The sequence below is a fragment of the Neophocaena asiaeorientalis genome, unplaced genomic scaffold (genome assembly GCF_003031525.2).
Source record: "Neophocaena asiaeorientalis asiaeorientalis breed wild unplaced genomic scaffold, Neophocaena_asiaeorientalis_V1.1 scaffold591, whole genome shotgun sequence".
Classification (NCBI taxonomy): Eukaryota; Metazoa; Chordata; class Mammalia; order Artiodactyla; family Phocoenidae; genus Neophocaena; species Neophocaena asiaeorientalis.
Genome location: NW_020173494.1, coordinates 1,441,844 through 1,457,569, shown reverse-complemented (window position 1 = coordinate 1,457,569; position 15,726 = coordinate 1,441,844). Strand labels below are relative to the sequence as shown.

Below are 15,726 nucleotides of genomic sequence, written 5' to 3'. Positions count from 1 at the left end.
AGTGCCTAACCCAAAGAGCTCATGACCACCGCCCCCCCCACCACCACCACCAGGATCCAAGACTCCTGCCTTTCTATCTGGGAGACTGGGGGAGCAGGAGGGGGTGGGGCTTCCATGATAGAAAAAGCCTTCTGCCTTAAGAGGTCTCATTGCTGGCCGTCAACCGAAGATTTTGTGAGATGTTTTCTGAAATGTAGGTCTGGGCCTTATAATTTAATTTTAGCCCCCAAGGGGGTGTCTTACTAGATGAAAGGCCACAGCACTTAGAGGATGTTCCAGAACGTCCTTCTGGGGAAATGAGCCCAGGAAATGGGTGGGGAGTGTCCCAGACACTCAGCTGGAATTGATGGGGCAGATGAAAGCACAGGAAATGGTCCATTGTTCAATTCTGGGCAGCAGCCTGGACATCTCCAAGGACCAGGGTCTATGGACCTCAGCATCCAGGGGTCCTTGGAGGGTGGGGTCCATGGAGGTCTCTTCCAGTAGGTGAAGCAGATCTGTAATGCCTCTCCCAGCCCTGTGTCTCACTAGCTGTATCCCTGGGCAAATCCCATGGCATCTGAGTGGGTTTTTGCATCTCCCTCTCAGGTTGTAAGTGGGTTTTTGCATCTCCCTCTCAGGTTGTAAGCACTGCCCAAGAGCAAGTAGATGATGTTCCTAACACACAGCTGGGGGAAGAAGTGGTTTGAATCCTACATCTTGATTTACTGAGTGGAGTAGTCACTCTTTGAAGTTTCTTCCTCAGCTTGGGGCCAGCCCAGACCAAATGTGGTTTCCTGTGTGTGTGTGTGTGTGTACGTGTGTGTGTGTACATGTGCCTGCATGTGTATGGGCAAGTGTGCGTGCATGTTAGTTACTTGCTTTTCACTGGCCCCAGGCTTCACGTCCACCTGAGGAGCCCAGGACTCCCTCTCAGACCTGCCCAACGTGCCAAGATGTCCTGGGACCCAGCAAGACCAGGGCAGACAGACCCCGGTGAGTGTTAATGGGGTGTGTCTCTTGTAAGGGTGGGAGTGGGGTGGGGATATTGCCCTTGGAAAGATCACGTAATGATGCAAGTCACAGAAAATAAAACAAACTTCAGTAAGCGAAAGAATTCTCTCCCTTTCAGTTTTGTTTCTGACAGATTTTCTTAAACCTTCGATACCTGGTGTTACCTTTACGTTAGAATCTGGTGTAAGTCTGGATCTGATTTGACACCGAATCAGCTATTAGTTACTTCATTTAACTCTCTCTAGGTCTTTCAGAGAGTACTTTCGCTTCCAGACCATCTGCCCCCAGAAAGCTTTGAGAATCCCTGAGAGCCACTGCTCCAAAAGGATGATTATTCATCGGAAGCGGGGAGACTTGGGATCTAGACGTGGTTCTCCACCAGCCCACCATTGACAACCCTCCGCCCCTGCTGGGCCTCAGTTTCCCACTTCTGTTTGGAGAAGAGCAGTGCCTACCTCATCCTACCTCGTGGGTTGGTACCAGGCTCGAGGGGGTGGAAGAGTTGTGAAATGCCAAGTCAACCCGTTCTAGCTGATTCTTACGTGAGTAAATTCCACAATGACTGGGTGCAGACTCTGCGCAAGTGTCATGCTAGGCTCTGGAACCCAGAGATAGCAGGACCTACCCTCTGCCCCCACGAGCTCACAGGCTCTTCTTGTTTCTAGAAATGGACTTCAAGTCTGTGTGCTTTCTTCGCCCATGTGGCATAGAGTCTGCTTGCCCTGTGAAGTTTTGGTGAGGGAATTCTTAACATGCTTGCCTCCCCTCCTCCCTTTCCCCCCTCCACATACTCGCTCTGCGGGAGAGGAGGGGGGGCTGCTAATACCCCCTGTCCAGATAGCAGGTAGGGCCAATGAGGCTCAGAGGAGTGAGTGACTCACCAAAATTGTGTAGCAAGATGGTGGCCGATGGGAGACCAGGGCTCCTGCCTGATTTTTTTTTTTTTTTTTTTTTTTTTTTTTTTTTTTTTTTTTTTTTTTTTTTTTTTTTTTTTTTTTTTTTTTTTTTTTTTTTTTAGCATTTTATCAAGATTTAATGTACATTTTTTCTTAACACGTGGGACATATAGTATAAAGATTTCATGCTGAATAAATGATATTCATTAAGTCAAAAAAAGAAAAAATGGAGGACTTTGCATTTTTTCGGCTACATTGTTTGAAATACAAATATGCAGATTTTGTCACTGAGAAAAATCTGAACTGTGTTTCTTTATCGGTGGCTTCAACTGAGGCTAGGACTTTTTCACACCTCAATTAGAAAGAAAACACAATAACAAAAAGCAGAAAAACTAGACTAATAGCTCCTTGGCTTCTGAGACAGTCAGGCCTGTTCCACATCGTGTCAAGAGAGGTGACATCTGGCAAGAGATTAAATGGCTGTGTTGCACTTTGCACAGGTCACCAACTTGCTAATTCATGATACTGTAAAAGGGTGGCTGGGAGGGGACCAAATTGTGCGGACCCAGAGGGTGTGCGCAGCAGGAAGTTCATATGTACAGATAGCAGAGTTCGTTTCTTTCCCAGCAATGAGTTGCAAAGCAGAGACACCAGGGATGCTCAGAGCTTGAGTGCCCAGGGCAGTCTCCGTGTCACTGGCATGGCTGGGCTGCCATTGGAATCTCATCACGTGCCAGGGCTCAGGAAGAATGAGGGAGGGCATCTCAGGGAGGGCCCTTCCCAGCCTCTGTGGACCAAGCCTGGAGGAGCCAGTGCTGGAGAGGACCTCTGTGTTATCCAAGGCCCATGCAGGTGGGAGCAGGACCAATGTGCCTGGACTGGCCTTCCTGCCCTTCATCACAGGAAGAGATGACCCTCATCCCTGGCTTCCCCCAAAGACTGTCTCCTTGAGTTCTTCCACAGAGGTCACCAACTGGTGACCTGAGGGTCTTGTGTGGGCTGCAGACAGGTTTTATTTGAATGAATTTTTTTTTTTTAACAATTGCAATAGCTGTCAGCATCGAAACACTGAGTGTTTTCACATCAAAAATCTGGCCTTTCCTGAGAACTTGGGACATCTGACCACACTGGGCTGGGCTCCTGCATGGCCACCATCGCTGGGGCCAGTTGAGTCCCCACTGCCCTTTATTATTATTATTTCTTTATTTATTTTTTTGGCCACACGGTGCAGCATGTGGGATCTTAGTTTAAGCAGCTCCAGGCTTCACAGGCAGGAAACAGCTGGGTCAGCAGGAGAGGCAGAGATGTTGGCCTCCACCCCGCCCTCGCTGCGGACTGTGCCCTCTCCCCACCCCCTACAGCCATTGCAGTTTCCAGATTAAATATTCCGGGTAGGCTGGGGCGTATTTCCCACTCAGTGTCTGGGGCATATTTTCTCCTTCAAGTCACTGCAGGCTTGAGATCTCTAGCGACCCCAGGTCTTGAAGGCGGAGCTGCCTTTCCTGACAGCCCCGGGGTGCTCAGACACCAGGCTTCCCCTGTCCCCTTTCCATATGCCTCGCTCTAGCCTTTGGTCTGAGTGTAGCCTGTCAACATTAAATAAGTGCTTCTTGTGGTTCGCTCATAACAATCCTTTACATCTTGGGAGCCAGGCTGTGGAGCTCTGCATATGTATAGATCTCATTTTCACACAACAGGCTGCTTAGCAGATGGGGACCCAGACCAGCCTCCAACATTTAGCTGTGAGTTAAGACGTGGGAAACTAGGTGGCTTCTAACCAGCCTGTACTGCCAGTGCTCAACCTTAGGGAATTTTCACAGGGAAAAGAAGAAGAAAAAAAAAAAAAAAGAAAACGACCCAAAAAACCACCGCCACCAACAACACACACACATAAAACCAACAAAACCACAGTTTTCCTTGCTCCCCCAAACCAGATGGCAGATGGTATGGAACCATTAAAACACAGATTCAAACGTTTGTTTATTTAACTTTGAATGTAATATGGCTTTGTGGTCCCTTGCAAGGAAACACCAACCTTCCAACCAGAGAAATGACGGATTACAGTCAAACCTCAGGGCGGCAGTTGGAGAAGTTTCTGGGGAGGCTTTGAAAGGAGGGGCCAATTAATGGCCGGACCCCAAGCCTCGTGGCCCATTTGCCTCTCTGGGCGAAGGCCTAGGAGGTCTTCTTGAGGGCTGAGACACTTGGTTTTTGTGGCTGGTCTTTGGTCGAGATTCAGTGTAAAAGGCAGCCAGCCACATGAGGAATGTTTCTGCGTCATTTCTGAAACAGCTGTGGAAGATGTCGATCTGGGCCACCAATGCAAAAGATCATGAGAAAAAGGCCAGAGCACTTGAGCAAAGGCTCTCTTTCTTGGTGCTTTGTGGTTGTGATATCAGAGAAGGGGAGCTTTGTGATGCAATGTGGTTCCCTTTTCGCTTTGGCTTCCAAGAGACCCAGAGCTAAATTATATGCTCAGTTGAAATAACTACATTCGTTAAGATGCTTTTGGTTACAAGTGGCAGAAATCCAACCCAAACTACTTTAAATAAAAAGATAATTTATCAGGTCAAGTAAGTGCAGTGGGCTTCAGAGATGTCTGGATCCAAGGGGCTCACTCTTTCCAGGGCTCCCTTTCTAGATCTCAGATAAGCTTTCTCCAGAAGACAGCCCCAAACTGCCCCAAACTTACATCTTATGAGTTTAGCAGCCCCAGAAGAAAGATAATCTTTTCCGCCAGCTCTGGCAGCAAAGCCCTATTGGATATTCTGAGTGGTCCTCCTTGGCTTATATGCTCATTTTTGAACCAGTTACAGTGGCCAGAGACTTGAGGTACTCTGATTGGCCAAACCCAGACCAAGTGACCATCCTATAGGTGGGGAAAGGAGCCCCACCCTAAGCACATGGAATAGATTCTATATAGGAGATGTGAGGAGGGGGAAGGGGAGCTATCCAAGCAGATGTCTACTTCAGCCTGGGATTCTGGCATAGCTTTCTGTCCCCTCCCCCTAATTCATTATATGTCGGTCTCTTTTTTAATGGTGTTACTAAATGTATGTTTTACATGGTTAGCAGTCCTAAAAATTATTGCAAGGAGAAGTAACTTATTCTGAATGAATGAAGGAATACGTGAAAGATTGAGCACACTCTGAACTTTAGAGTTCCTTGGCAAAACTGAACTGTCATAGACTCAGAATGCCGGAGCCAGAGAGAGCTATGGAGCTCAAACTGTTCATACCAGTTGGATTGCGGATGAGATCATGGAGACCCAGACAGGGGCTGCTTCGCCCAAAGCCTACTAGCAAACTATCTGCAGAGGCTGGAACCCGGAACCTGATTTCAGGCTCAGGGCTCTTCCTGTTTCCTGTCTGACTGTGGCCTCTCATCTTTCTAAGTCTCTCTCTGTCTCCCTGGGCCTGACCCCACTTTCACTCTCCAAGTCCTTGTTCTGGAGTTTTGCTACGAGTTGGCTGGTAAAAATTTCTTGCCAATGCACGGACTTACTAGAGTGAAACTGAATTTCCCCCAGACTATTTGGGAATTCCAGACCCCAAAGAATGCATCTTTAAGAATAATCTATCAGGGGCTTCCCTGGTGGCGCAGTGGGTTGAGAAGCCACCTGCCAATGCAGGGGACACGGGTTCGAGCCCTGGTCCGGGAAGATCCCACGTGCCGTGGAGCAACTAAGCCCATGCATCACATCTACTGAGCCCGCGAGCCGCAACGACTGAAGCCTGCGCGTCTAGAGCTTGTGCTCCGCAACAAGAGAAGCCACCGCAATGAGAAGCCTGTGCACCGCCACAAAGAGTAGCCCCCGCTCGCTGCAACTAGAGAAAGCCTGCGTACAGCAACAAAGACCCAACACAGCCAAAAGTAAATAAAATAAATTAATTAAAAAAAGAATAATCTGTCAGCTTGTTAATGGCTGAGTAGCAGAGCAGCTCAAATGTAGCAACTTAAAACAACACACACATTTATCATCTCACAGTTTCTGTGGGTCAGGAGACCAGGCACATCTTAGCTGGGTCCTCTGCACCAGATCTCACAAGACTGCAGTCAAGGTCTTGGCTGGGTAGCATTCTCATCGGGAGGCTCAACAGGGGAAGGATCCACTTCCAAGCTTACTCAGGTTGTGGCTGAATTCATGTCCTCGTGGCTGTATGACCGAGGGGCCGGCTTTTTGCTGGCTGGGAGCTGGAGGCCGTCCTAGAGCTGCCCACCCCCCGTTCCTTGCCATATGGGCTTTCTAAACATGGCTGCTAACTTCATCGAGCAGGCAAGGGGAATCTCTCATTGCAGTCTGTCAGTGTGGAGTTTTCTATAAAGCAACATCATTGTGAAATTGACAGCCTATCACCCTTGCCTTACAATGTAACCAAATCATGGGGGTGATACCCCATCACCCTTACCCTGGTCTGTTGGTTTGGAGCAAGTCACAGGTTCTGCCAGGGGTAGGGGTTATTAGGGTGACATTAGGGGCTTCCTCCACAATCTCTAACACCTTGGTGAATCACCCAGCATCTACCTATCTCTATGTAACAGGAAGCCCTCGTTCCATGCTAGGCAGCACACCGGTCTCTGTAAATAGTCACGTGGGGATGATGAGCCTATGAGCAGAAAATGGTCTTATAATAAGGTAAATGCCCAAGGCTGTGTATCTGAAGGGTCTGGGAGTCTGGGAGTCACAGAGAATAGAGTATCTCCTTGGGCTGGGAGGGCAGGGCAGTAGGGTCAGAACGGGCTTTCCAAAGGAGTTGGCACTGGCACAGCCTAGATGGATGTATCGGAAATTGACAGGAAGATAAAAAGTGTGGCAGAGAAGGCCAAGACGTGGAAGCAGAGGTGAAGGGGCATTTGGGGAGGTACGAGTAACCTGGTGTGACTGATGTGAACACACCGGGGTAATGGGGGCGAGGCCAAATCACTGAAGGACTTAGAAGCCAGCTTTAGAAGTGTGTCTTCCTTCTGTGGTCCCTGAGGGCCACCACGAGGCCATAAGAGGGAAGCTGGGGACAGTGGCGTGATGAGCTTGGGGCTGCAAGGAGAGATGGACCCCAGCAGCAGCCCGAGCAGGGAAGTGGCTCTGGGCAGGAGACACGCCTCGCTTGTCTGTGTTAAAAAGGAGGCCTCCGCTCTCCCCCACAAAAGCCCTGGGGGAGGCAGACCTTCTTCCAGCCGTTTCAGGCAGCCAGGCTGTCAGAGTGATGAGTCCTGCAGCCTAGAAGCTGAACGAAAGAAGAAAGTCCCAACAAGCTCCATTTCACTGCCCTTGACCTTGCAGTAGAGCTCTAAGTGCAAAATCTGTCATCTATTAATCTGTTAGAAGTTGACAAAAGGGACTTTGATCAGCGGTTGTTCCCCCCCCCTCTTCTTAAGTTTCCTGATGACACATAATAGCCCATTTCAGCCGGAGGGCCGGAAGCACGGCCATCATTCTTTTGCTCACTTCAACCCCAGTGGCCTCCCAGCCCTGTGGCTCTCTCCCCGCCCCGATATTAATTGGCCTGTAAGTGGTTACATGTGTTCCTTTTTATGTGTCAGTTGGAGTCTGTTATTTGAACTTCACAGCTATGGGAACACAGGAGTGATGCTCGGGGCCATGTCACACTGGCTCTCACCTCAGGATTTTTGTCTTCTTCTATCCCCGAGGCCTTGATGCCTCCTACCCTCAAACCCACTCCCACCTCATCTCTCTCTTCTGAGTTAGGCCCTCTAACTTTGCAGCCCAGCTCTTGGAGCCACGAAGTTCACAGCCAGGAGAAGCCTTCAGAGGCCCACACCGTAGCATCTGGTTTTAAAGGAATTGAAGCCTGGGTGGGACGGGGGGATTTTTTTAATAAAAATAACATCTGTTGAGGCTCCATTATGTACATGTTTCTTACATGTGTTCTCTCATTTCATCCTCGAAATAACTCTGGGAGTTAGGAATCATGGTCATTTTTTTCAGATGGGGAAACTGAGGCTCTGGGAGACGAAGCAGAGAGAGCTCTAGGGCCAGCTTGCCTCAGACTGTGTCCTGCCCCTGACACTTAGCAGCTGTGTGGTCTTGGGCCAGTGGTTTCTGTGTCTCAGATCAACGTCATCAACAATGGGTCTAACAACAGTACCTACTTCCAAGGGCTGTTGTGAGGATTAAATTGATTTTACGTTTTTAGGGGCTTAGAACAGTGCCTGGTGCACAGAAAGCGCCTGATAAATGTCAGCTGCTGCTGCTTTGTGAGGCAGTGTAGCACAGTGGTCTGGAACGCTGATTCCAGAGTGAGACGTCCTTGGTTTCGATCTCTCCTCTACCGGTTCACTGTGTGACCTTGGGTGAATTGCTCATTTTCTCAGTGACTGCACCCCAATCTACAAAGTGGGGATATTCCTGGTGGTTGGGGGGTGTGTCCCTAAATGAAATGGTTAGTTCCCCGCATCATTACCTTGTAGTGAATTTCACCAAGTGACAAACCCCATTCAACCCCCCGGCGCTTTTCAGCTAATCCGTAGTGACCCATTTTCAATATGTTTTTTGGACTTCAAAAAATTACAAGTAATATCAGAAAGATGAGGAGCTATTGCCTCCAAAAAGCCAACATCAGAATGTAAAAAGAAACAGTGGAGGATCAAACTAAGAATTACACAGAGCTCTTGAAAATGAAAATTAACAGACCAAAACAATGTTTTAAATAACACAACATTTGGAACACGAGGCGAACTCTCAGAAAGTAAAACAAAAGGATAAATAAACTGAAAATAGGAAAGAAACATAAGAAAATTGCAGGATCTGTCTAGGCTATTCAGCATCCAAATAGTAAGAGTCCCAAAAAGAGAAAAAATGGAGAAAACACAAGGGAGGCGATATTCGAGGAAATAATACAACATAATATTCCGAGAACTGAAATCACGAGTTTCCTTGTCTGAATCCAGCACATGCTTGACACAGCAAATGATGAAAAGACCCACATCAAGGCAAATTGTTAGAAAACCAGGGATAAAAGGAATATTGAAAACTTCCAGAGAGGAAAAAATGAAAAACACAAACAAGATATGTATAATGGATCAGGATACAGGATGACATTTGGATTTCTCAACAACAGTCTTTGAAGGTGATTTACACCCTTGGATTCTATACCCAGCCAAACTATTAATCCAGTGTGGGCTTCCCGGTAGCAGCACTGAAAACTAGAAGCAAAAAAGCAACGTCTTCAAAATTCTGAAAAGTATTTGCAATGTAGAGTTCGTACCCAGCCAAATAACCCTCCAGCAGAGGCTCTAAAGACATTTCTAAAACCGGAAATTCCTCCCAGATTTGCCTCCCGTTTTCCCTGTGTCATGATGCTACCGGAGGGGGTGTTCTGCTAAAATGAAGGAGGTCCACTAAGAAAGAGGCAGATGTGGGATCCGTGAAGCAGGTGATCCAACAGTGGAGAAAGAGAAGGGATTCCTAGGATGATGCGGAGAGATGCCAGGATTGCTGCCATGGCCCAGGGATAGGGCTCCATCTCTCCCCGCCACCTTACTGAGACTGGTGCTGTGCACCCCCTGACAGCTGACTGACCCTCGATCAAGCCCTGTCTGGCTTCCCGAGTCACTCCCACTGCAGCTCTCTGTGCCCCACAGGAATTGAGGAAGACTCTGGTTCTGCCATCTGTGTTCTCAGTTTGAATGCCCCACCCCAGTTGCCTCATCTTTTAAACGTGATAATAATAGCACCAGCGTCACGAGGTCATTGTGAGGGTGAAATGAGTGAATGTTTGCTAAGCACTTAGAACGGTATCCAGCACGTAGTCATGCAATATTGGTGTTCGTTAAATGGAACACGTTACGTAGTGACATGAAGGTAAACTTGCCCTGTAGTAGGTTAGAAAGACATAAGTTTAAACTTCAGCCGCAGCTCCCCATTGTCCTGTATAGCTAGACACTCCCAAGTGTATTATTCTAGAGGCATCTCAACTTGTGATGCCAGTACAAGTCTGACCACATCAGTTCCTGCTGAATGCGCTTTAGCGGCTCCTCATTGCTCTGAGGAAGAAGCTGGAGTCCTCTCCCCAGTCTGCCAGGCTTGCTCTGCTGTCCTCTCCAGCATCACCTTGACCCAGTCCTCCTTTTCTGCCCGTCTTCCATGCCAGCAACCTCCTCCAGTCAGCCCCTCAGGAACTGTGTCCTCCTGCATCTGGACCTTCAGCCATGCTGCTCCCTCTACCTGGGCTTCTCTTCCTGCCACCACCCCTCCTTCCTTCAGCTGGTTTCTACTCGCTCCTTGAATCTCAGCTAGATCATCATTTCTGCAAAGAAGCCTTCCCTGGACCCAAAGGTGACCTGTGACACATTCTCATGGCCCAGGATAGGTTTAATTCTTGCACTCAGCATGACATCTGCAATTCTTTGTGTCATTCATTCATTCAACACATACTTGTTGAGTGCCTATTATATGCCAGGCGCTGTTCCTGGCCTTGATGATACAGCAATGAGCCAGATAGACAGAAACCCGCACCATTGGCGGGGTGAGTGTGCTATCTAGTGATTACTGGATGTCTTCACCTTACTGAGCATCAGCGCCATGGCTAACGCGTACTTATCAAAAAAAATAAATGTTTGCTGAGAAATAAACCACAGGAACAACGCTGCCTTCCCCGAGAGAGTGAAGACGGGGGCTGAGGCCACCATCCCCCTTCTATTAAGCGTGTAAAGATCTCCTAGTAGCGCTGGCAGGAAGGGAGTGGAGTTGCTGACAAGCAGTTTCTCGGGCAGTTTGGTAAGAGAATGAAAGAAGAAAAGAGAAGCCCCATCCAGGTGGAAGGTCAGAGTGGTTTCCTCAGCCATGTCCCCCCGCCCACCACAGCTTCCCCTCTTCACCCGCTGCTCATATGGCCTTGCTGGTGACCAGGCCAGCCTTCCAGATGAGCTGGGGCTGTAGGGGTAGCCAGTGGCGGAGGCATTCGTGAGTGGGTAACCGTGACTAATCTGGAGAAACAGCTCTGGCCCAGCGGTTCACCCCAGGCTTGTTTGTGTCTAATTTCCCCGGGGGCAAATGGGCCCCTTATTTTCATTTTGAGGTTTAGGGTTTCCCCTAGAGCTGGTGGGGAGACGGGCCAGGATGTTTTGCATACGTGCGGAAACTCTTGGAGTTGGAAGTAAGAGATGAGGTCAAAGTGAAGGGGTGAAGGTGAGCCAGGTGGGGTGGCACTCAGCTGAGCCTGGAGGAGCTCTGGCATACTCCCCAATCTCTCAGTTGTTTCTTCCCAGGCCACTTTGCAGAAGCATTTAACAGTAACACCAAAGGAGACAGAAGGATTTAGGGGTTTTTTTCCCCTAGGGGAAAGGTGGGGAGAGGAATAAGAATTAGGGAGCACAAGGCCCTAAACAGATGAGAATAGGCTCCATCTTTTGTACCCGAGCCAGGCATGGAGCTCAGCATAGAGTGTGCATTTCACACATGCTTTATATTTTCACACACAGTTCATTCCACACATGAGCTGGAGGAACTGGGGATTACAAAGCACATCTCCCTGGATTTGGGCCCAGCTCTCTTACTTCTGTCCCATAAATTATGGGCTTCTTTTTTTTTTTCAGGTGTCCGCTCTGTGCTGGGCTCCAGAAGTACAGACACAAAGGAGAGAATCCCTGTGCCTTTGTCCTTGAGAAAGTCACTTCACATCCCTGACCCTCACTTTGCCTAGGTGAACGTTTTCTCTGCCTGCCTCAGAGGGTCCTGAGGCTTACACAGGACAGTGCTCTGCACATGACAAAGGGCTGTGGCACATGTGATTAATTAGCAGAACCCTCTTAAACAATCTCCAACTAACCACCCTGCCAGATTACCGGAGGCTCTCCGTGCCCCTCAGCAAGCACGGCGCCTGTGTCCAGGACACACGAAACCCTTGAAGCTAGCAGGTACTCTCCAATTTCCCCAGGCACGTCGGTTCCAATCAGTTGAGTTGTATAGGCTTATCGAGAATTATTTGTGTTTGTTCTCAACCTGTTCCTATCACTTTTTTTTTTTTTTTTTTAAATTTATTTTGTGGTATGTGGGCTTCTCACTGTTGTGGCCTCTCCCGTTGCGGAGCACAGGCTCCAGACGCGCAGGCTCAGCGGCCACGGCTCACGGGCCCAGCCGCTCCGCGGCACGTGGGATCTTCCCAGACCGGGGCACGAACCCGTGTCCCCTGCATCGGCAGGCGGACTCTCAACCACTGCGCCACCAGGGAAGCCCCATCACTTTAATTAAATAGTTCAATTATTATTCCATAATGCAATGAAATATGAATGTGTAAAAACAGAGTCGTTTCATCATAAGCTAAGTTGAATGCTTGGGAGAGAATCAATGCATGTGATAGCTCAACAACTTCCCGGTGAATTAATTGTAAGTGATATAACTGTAAAGGTTAGAGGGGAAAATAAAACCTGTAAAATTGAGTCTTTGGCATTCAGTTTTATGTTCTCAGTCTACCTTAAGGAAACAGAGGCTATAAATTGTCCACAATACTTTGTGGGCGTGTTTTTTTGGGGAAAGATAACAAAGGGTTCAAATCAGGGAACCCAAGGGATTCCCCACTTTCTATGACCTGTTGGGCCAAGTGACCCTCATCAAGCCAACTCTCATCAGGTTCAAGAGAGTTTGTTCTGTACCTTTAATGGCTCTCCATGAGCTGGAAGGGGGGAGTGTCATGGCTGACTCAAGCCACATCGTTGGGATGAGCCCCTCAGAGTTGGGAGAGGCTTTGTAGTCACTGGGCCCAGGCTCTTCCTGCGGTAGGCATGCCCACCACAGACCCACTGCCAAGTGGCCGTCAGGGCTCTCTATGAATGCCACCAGGGACCCACCACCACTCAGATCAGAACCTGGCTAATTTTGAATTGTATTCTGGTAAGCATGCTTGATGCCCTTTTATCTCCTCTTTGCACTCCGTGAAGAGCCCTCCTCCTTTGCCTACAGGTGCAAGAGCTCCATTACTCACCCTTAGCTAAGAAGACAGCAGATCCAGAAAGCAGCTAACACTCTAGTCTGAATCAGCTTCATTCATATAACGTCTAGGAATCAATTTTCCCAGCGGCAGCAGCAGGGTCTTCTTACCCCTTCTAATGATTCTTTATTCCTTCCTAGGGCCTTCCCACCTCTCCAGCCCCTTCTTCCACAAGAGCAACCCTTGACCCCCTTTCTGGCAAGATTTCTGGCAAGATTCTACCTGACCCCTGCTTCAAGTATATAGGGGTAAGTACCGTACTCTGGATCAAGACAGAGTCTAATCCTAGCACTTTCTACCTCTGAGAACTTAGACTATATACTTAACTTTTCTGAAAGCTGTGATTTTCTCATTTCTATAATGGGAAGTAAAATAGCTTATTGTGATGGCTCATTCATTTAACAGTTATTTTCTAGTACCTGCGCTATGCCAAGCACCATGCAGCTAGGTGCTGGGGATACAGGAGTGGGAAAACCAGAGACCTGCTGGAACAGCGAAGGGAAGGAAGCTTTGCTGGGTGATTGATGTGCCGAGACAGGGGTTGGCAAACTCTTGCTGTAAAGGGCCAGATAGTAAATATTTTAGGCTTTACTCTGCCATTTTAGCACAAAAGCCAAGCAAGCCATAAGCAACACATAAACAAATGGGGGTGGCTACGTTCCAACAAAACTTCGCAAAAACAGGCAGTGGGCCAGGTTTGACCTGCAGTTTGCCTGCTTCTGGGCTAACGTGTTAATACTTTTGGACTGGAGGCCAGTTCCAGATCGCTCCAAGAAGGTGCCTTCCAAATTGTCTACTGTTGGATTCAGCCTTGAATGCAAGGAGTTCTTCTGGAGGGTCTCCAAAAGTCTTTCTCTCCCTCCACAAAAGTTTCGTGCCTTTTGCTTATGTGGAGCTGGATGTATTAGATCCCAAGCTGGCTTAATTAGCTTTTCCAACCTGCTTCCCTAATGGGGAAGTGCGAATTCAATAGCATTCAGTGGTCCCTTTTAACGGATTCAACAGGCACGACAAAGAGGCAACCGGTTCTGTGCTGCTGGGCCGGGAGGGCAAAGTCAGGTCTCCTCTCCAGACTTCAGTTTGTCTCTCTGGTTTCCCAAACTTCAACACTCATTGAAGGATGCAGGGTGCTTGTTAAAAATGCAGATCCCTAGGCCACTACTTTGGCTCCATTGTCTCAAATTCTAGAGATGGCCTGGGGACTCTGGAGTATTAACACGTGTCCCAGACGACTCTGGAGGAGGACACCCCAAGGAGCAGAGAACTTGGCCTCTTCTAACCCTGACATTCAGTGGATGTCAACAGAGTTGAGGGAGACTGTGTGCCTTCTCTGGGCTGGGCTGGGCTGTGGTGGTACAGAGAATGGTGGTGGTGAGAATCATTATCTCGTCTGCAAGGACGTGGCAGGATGTGGTTGACCTGAACTTACTGTGAGTGGGGGGAACCAGAGAACACGGGGACAGATTCGCACCCAGGCAGGAGGCTCAGCCCAGAGGCCTAGAGTGTGCTCGGTGGGTATTGGGAAATGAGAGCGTGGCCCTACCTCCTCTCTCTGACCTTAGGCAGGTCATCTCACTTCTCAGAGCCTCAGTCTCGTCATGCATAAAATGGGGATGCTGGTGGGTCCTTGCAAGGACACCGTGAGGAATAATAACACTTATAAAATCTCTCCCTCCATTAATGGTAGAAAATCCTCTTTCAGTGGAATGAGTGTCCCCCTGAAAAGATCCAAGGCCAAGGTTAGGAAACTGCTCCAGGGGCTGGGTTTTACTGATGACTCACTGCTTGACCATGGAGTGAGTGAGACCCTTGGCCTTACTGGGCCTCACTTTGCTTGACTGTAGAATGGGATGCGAATGCACTTATGCTTCCCCACTGCCTTTCTCGGGACTCTTGAAGACTGGAGGAGACTATAAGTTAGAAAGTAGCAGTCAGGGACTATGGCAAAAATGTCCAAGACCTTCCTCGTTAGGCAGGGACGCATCTGACTTTCATAATGCCCTTGCTTTCCATCTGTTCTTTTTCAGACAGAGGAAGGAAGACAACAGGATCTCTGAAAGACATCCTCATCAAATACAACATTCTCTCTTTGACTTCTTTCCCTCTGAGTTTATCAGTTGATTAAGAAACTCACTGGATACCAACCGTGTACTAGGTGTAGGAAGGGGGATCCCTAACCATGAGACACTCACTGTCCGGTTTGGAAGATAACACGTGTGAAATAGCGCTGCAATGAGGCTGCTGATGGTGACGAGGCTGGAGACGATGGGGAGAATGAAGATGATGGTGGCGCTGCTCATCCTGAACCATGTACAGTCACAAAGCATGTTTATGACCATGATCTTATTTCACATTCAAAACTATCCAAAAGAAACCCAATTTCAGGGATGAACAAACTGAAGTAATAACTGCTCTGAGATCAGATAAGAAGAAAATAGCCGAGTTGGATTCCAGCTTCTTTTTTTGGGCTCCACAAATGCCATTGTCCCCGAGATATCACAACTTTCTTCCTTTAAATTGCAACAGAACGTTGCAAAATGCACATAATCATTAGACAGTAACTTGAGTAATTGCCACATGGGAAGTGAATGTGACCAGAGGTCAGAGAGCAGGCCGGTCAGGAGATGGGGCTGTAGTGATCAGAAGAGGCTTAGAGGAGAGAGGAGCAACCGAGTGCCGCCTAGGAGGCTGCACAGTATTTGGATATGCAAGCGGTAGAGATGGGAGATGGGGTGGCATTCTTGGCAGGAGGAAACATGTAGGTAAGAAAGGAAGTAAGAGAGTTCAAGGTGTATCAAGAAACGCCAGACGCTCGTCTGACCGGAAGGAGGGCATGTACAGTAGATCTGCCGGAGAAGAGGAGAACCTGGGGATGGTTTCTTCCAAAGGCC

General features: G+C 48.4%; 1 long non-coding RNA gene across 1 annotated transcript; it reads left to right on the top strand.

The window, feature by feature from the left end:
• The first annotated feature begins 842 nt into the window (after positions 1 to 842).
• LOC112401345 (uncharacterized) lies at positions 843 to 15,406 on the top strand. Its single transcript, XR_003003567.1, has 3 exons — positions 843 to 975; positions 12,976 to 13,083; positions 14,863 to 15,406. It is a non-coding gene; the product is annotated as an uncharacterized LOC112401345 (long non-coding RNA).
• Positions 15,407 to 15,726: the final 320 nt, after the last annotated feature.